Source organism: Apium graveolens, chromosome 9 (assembly GCF_009905375.1).
Source record: "Apium graveolens cultivar Ventura chromosome 9, ASM990537v1, whole genome shotgun sequence".
Classification (NCBI taxonomy): domain Eukaryota; kingdom Viridiplantae; phylum Streptophyta; class Magnoliopsida; order Apiales; family Apiaceae; genus Apium; species Apium graveolens.
Window position 1 is genome coordinate 90,570,751 of NC_133655.1, and position 5,076 is coordinate 90,575,826.

General features: G+C 37.5%; 1 non-coding gene across 1 annotated transcript; it reads right to left on the reverse strand.

Annotated features, from left to right (window-relative positions):
- Positions 1–3,479: 3,479 nt before the first annotated feature.
- On the reverse strand, positions 3,480–3,586 carry LOC141688341 (small nucleolar RNA R71). The gene has a single exon (XR_012561788.1). It is a non-coding gene; the product is annotated as a small nucleolar RNA R71 (small nucleolar RNA).
- Between the last annotated feature and the right edge of the window lie 1,490 nt (positions 3,587–5,076).

The window sequence follows — 5,076 nt, forward strand, 5'->3', positions numbered from 1 at the left end:
GGATGAAGCACAAAGGAAGTGCTGGTTTGAGTTCGACGCAGTATAGGCATCTAGCTAGGAGGATGGATGTTATGCATGACATTCATAGCAGGTTCGCACATAATCTAACCCAGGCATTGGGGACTGCTTTCAGAGCCATATGAGTTGAAATCCAGTGGCCAGTATTAGGTGGGGATTCGGTGTATCCACCTTTAGAGACTCCTGACACTCCACCCCTTGTGGGTGATGATTCTGGTTCAGATTAGGTATGCGTGATTCCTTGCTATTACCTTCACTTCGGACAGTGAATATTTAAGTTTGGGGGTAGTAGTTAAGGAGTATGTGTTTTGTGTGAGTCGCATGTAGTTTGCATATTCATGCTAGTTTAGTTCATATAGTTGCATATTTTCCATGTAGTAGTTTTTTTTATTTTTATGGTTTTTATGATAATTAGTTCATATAGTTCATGCATTTGCATTATAACATGATCCCTTAGATGATTTTGCCAATTGATTTGTGATATTGATGCTAGTGTAGTGATATCGTATTTAGTGATGTTAAGTCTTATCAAGTTGATTTGCATGCTAGAGACAATTGTATTTCACCAAGTCTTATAGGTTACTTGAGTGCTAGATCATGGTCATGGTTTATTTGTGTGTCGAGGTAATCGCTTGTTCATATTTAAAATTTAGGATATTCTCATAATAATAAATTAACATGGATATTTTAAAATTGGAGAAGATTGGATTTCATTGCTAGTTGTTGTGGCTAGGTGTCAAATGGCTAGTAGCCAGCTAATTTTATATGAGTAGTCTAGGGTTGAACGAGATGGAGCGAAACGCACTCGTTCAGAAATTTGAAAAAAAAAGATATAGAAAAAAAAGAAAGAAAAGAAAAAATATGTGTTATGCATGATTGATCACGAGTGGGATCTTTAATACTTGAATTATTAAGTTCATAGTGGACTTTGTGCCTAGTGACCTAAGGCTTTTTATAGTCTGGGATCCGCTAACATAATGCTCGCTACATGGGTATTATTGTATAAGTCTTTTATGGACCTCAGTCATTGCACGATCAAATAAGCATATTTGTGTTGTTTATGTGTAATGAATAAAAGCGTGAATCCATGTAACCTCCAGTATAAAAATTGAAGTGTTATAAGTTATTTTGAGTCTAGCTTTCATTCTATTTAGAACCTTACGATTGCTTTGATGAGTAGTGAGTCATGATTATTGATCTAGTTGTGATAAGTATATCTATAAGCATTTGTACACATGCACGTCTCTGGTTTGTAAGTTGATTTGTAAGGTTTGATTGATCTTTATGCGAATAACTGCATTTTTTGAGATGATTGGTTTAGTTATTCTATGGGGATCGTTGTATTCATTTAGTTGAATTTATGTATTTTTATTTCTTGTTCTTTGAGTCTGTTTATGCTTGAGGATAAGCATCGATTCAAGTTTGGGGGTATGTTGAGTGGCATTTATGACACTTTATGACGCCCCACTATGTTTTGAATTGTTTTGTACTCAAGTTGTTGGTGTTTTAATGTGTTTTCTAGTATTTTTGCATTCCAGACATTAATCCGGAATTCAGTTGAATTAGCATTGATTTAATGCTAATATAGTGTTAGGATGGTGTCAAGGAATAAAGGCTCGTGAAGGACCAACTCATTGCAGCAAGAAAAGAAGAAAAAGAAGTTTTTTTTTCAGAAGGTCGGCGCGGCCGCGCCCAAGAAGCAGAAACTCAGCGCGCCCGCGCTGGTAAAGCACGCGACCGCGCCAGGTCGGGATTTCAGAATCCTGATTTTTATGGGCTTTTGATTGGATGGACTTCTACTATGCATGGGCTGCTATATATACATAAATAAATGTCATTTTTCATGTGGAGACGTACCAGAGCTAAGGAGAAGGCGTAAAAAGACCGTAGAGCACAATTCAACCAAGGCGAAGAAGATCTTGATTATTCTTATGATTCTTTGTTTTAAGTTCTAAATTTGGATGCTAGTTTTCTTATTCTTGAACCTTTATTTTATTTCGTACTTGGTTTTATTAAGTATAAAGACTATGTTTATTATATCATGTTTTTATCGGAACCCGCGTTGATGATGAGTCCGATAATGGGCTAATCATTATCGTGGGGTTCTAACGGATTTATTTATCGATTTCTTTAGTTAAATTGTTTCGATACCTTCGTGTCTGGTGATTGTATGATAACCTAGTTTTGGTTGTGCTTAATCGTCTTATAAGCATCGCGAACTTATAAGATAATGTGTTAATTCTTTAATAAAGCGAAAGTGAATTTTAGGGTTTAGAACTTGCCATGCTAGCATAAGTTCATGTATTCATTATGCATGATTAGTAGGTAATTTTAACCATCTTACTTGTCCTATGTAATCACGAGGTATAACTTGTGCATTAAATCGTTATATTGTCAAATTCTATAGACATATAGGGTCTCAATATAATTGGTGTCTATTCAGCTTCTATCTCTTTTGTGGATCTCTGGTACTATGGTATGCGTACAACGAAAGTTGGCATTTATCAGTTTTGTGTTATCTGGTTAGTGTCATCACCACTGCATGTTAAGGTTAAGAACGAAAAGGCTATTGAATGAAGTATTCAATGAAGTTAGAATCCCATGTTTGTGTCATACATTATTCAACTTTCTTTAATCCTTTAGTTAATGTTCTCTAGTATAATTCTCAATAATTAATAGTAGTATAATCAAAACCCAAGTTGTTATTCGTCTTAGCATTGAATAATAGCCATATCATTGTTGCATAAGTGCATAAATCACAAAGTTAACCTAAACCAGTCTCTGTGGGAATGAACTAGAATTAATTCTATATTACTTGCGATCGCGTATACTTGCATGAATAATTAGCGCATGTTTAGCGACTAACAACAGCTGCTTACAAGTGTTTACAAACTTAGAACTCTAGAGACTAAGGATACAGGTTTCTTGCTCTGTTGTTCTAAAACAAAATATAATACTTAATTTTTAAATACTTGCTACTTCTTGGTTTATATATCACCAAGATACATGTGAAATAAGATAAAATATAAAATCTATCAGCTAGGTCCAATCACATGTTTCTTCATTTCCGTATCCAATACAATCCAATTAGATACAACATCTTTGAACGTCCCTATTTTGTATGGAAATGGAAATGCTTCATTTTCTTTCAACACCTGCAATCTGGTGATAAGTGGATTTTATATCCACTTGGAATGCTTTATTACAAGCTTAAATTGGTATTCTCCAAAGGAAGATCCCAATACGCACATTAGGGATTTCATAGAGATCTGTGACACCTTCAGGTTCAATGGTGTTTCTGAAGATGCTGTGAAGCTGAGACTGTTCCCATTCTCTCTGAGGGACAAGGCTAAGAGCTGGTTACTCTCTCTACCAGCTGGTTCGATTACTACTTGGGAAGATCTTGGGAAGATCTTGCTCAGAAGTTTCTTACTACATTTTTCGCTATGGCGAAGACAACTGCACTCAGGAATGCTATTACTCAATATACGCAGCAAATGGGAGAATCGCTATGTGAAGCTTGGGAGCACTACAAGGAAATGCTTAGGAAGTGTCCTCATCATGGAATTCCTGATTAGATGATCATCACTTGTTTTTATAATGGATTGGGAGCACAGTCCAGACCCATGCTCGATGCAGCATCAGGCGGAGCATTATCGGCAAAGAGCTATGAGGAAGCTTATGATCTAATTGAACTGATGGCTGCTAATGAATATCAGTATCCAACCCAGAGATGTCCACAGAGCAAGGTAGCAGGAGTTCTTGAAGTGGATACAACTACGACTATCATTGCTCAAATAAAGGCGTTGTCTATGAAGATTGATTCTCTGGCTAACTATGGTGTTAAGCAGATAATTAGTGTTTGTGAGCTGTGTACAGGTCCGCATATGACGGAGCAATGCGCTATATCTGGTGACTCAGCTCAGTTTGTGAGCAACTTTCAGAGATCGCAGCAACCAGTTCTAGACACTTATCATCCTGACAACTGGTATCATCCTAACTTCAGCTGGAGCAACAATCAGAATGCGATGCAACAGCCGTTCCAGCAGTTTGGAAATAAGCTATTCAACCCTTCTGGTTTTCAGCAACAATTTGCACCAAGACAACAACTCCAACTTTAACAACAAACTCATGATGCAGGTCTATCTTTGAATGAAAAATCTGAATTGGAGGAGTTGAGGCTTATGTGCAAAAACCAGGCTCTTATATGCCAAAGCCAGGTTGTTTCTATCCAGAATCTGGAGAACCAGATAGGACAAATTGCTAATGCCTTATTGAATCAACCACTAGGATCGCTTCCTAGTGACACAGAAACAAATCCAGGCAAGAGGGAAGTTGAAGAACAGGTGAACGCCATCATTAAAAAATCTCAAGACGAAGAGCCTGAAAAATCTCAAGTTTCAGCAAGACGAAGAGCCTGAAAAATCTCAAGTTTCAGAAAATACAGTTGTGGCTGAAGAAGAAGTGTAGAAGGAAGCAGAGGTGGAACCAAGGAAGACTACTGTGGAACACACTCCTCCTGAGGGTAATACATGGGAGAAATAGATCTATCCTCCACCTCCTTTTCCTAAGAGGCTGCAGAAGAAAAAGATGGATAAGCAGTTTGAGAAGTTTTTGGAGGTGTTCAAGAAACTTCATATCAACATACCTTTCGCTAAAGCTCTTGAACAGATTCCTAGCTATGCGAGGTTTATGAAAGGTATTCTTTCTCGTAAAGTGAAGCTCGATGACGTAGAGACTGTTGCTCTAACGGAGGAATGCAGTGTTGTGCTGCAACAGAAGTTACCTCTGAAGCTTAAAGATCCTGGAAGCTTCACTATTCCTTGCACCATCGGAAACTTGTCGTTCGACAAGTGTTTATGTGATTTAGGAGATAGCATCAATCTGATGCCCTTATCAATCTTCAAGAAGCTTGGTCTTCCTGATCCAAAACCAACATACATGTCATTGCAACTAGCTGACTGTTCCATCGCTTATCCACGAGGTATAGTGGAGGATGTCTTGGTCAAGGTGGATAAACTCTTCTTCCTTACTGACTTTATAATTCTTGATTTCTAG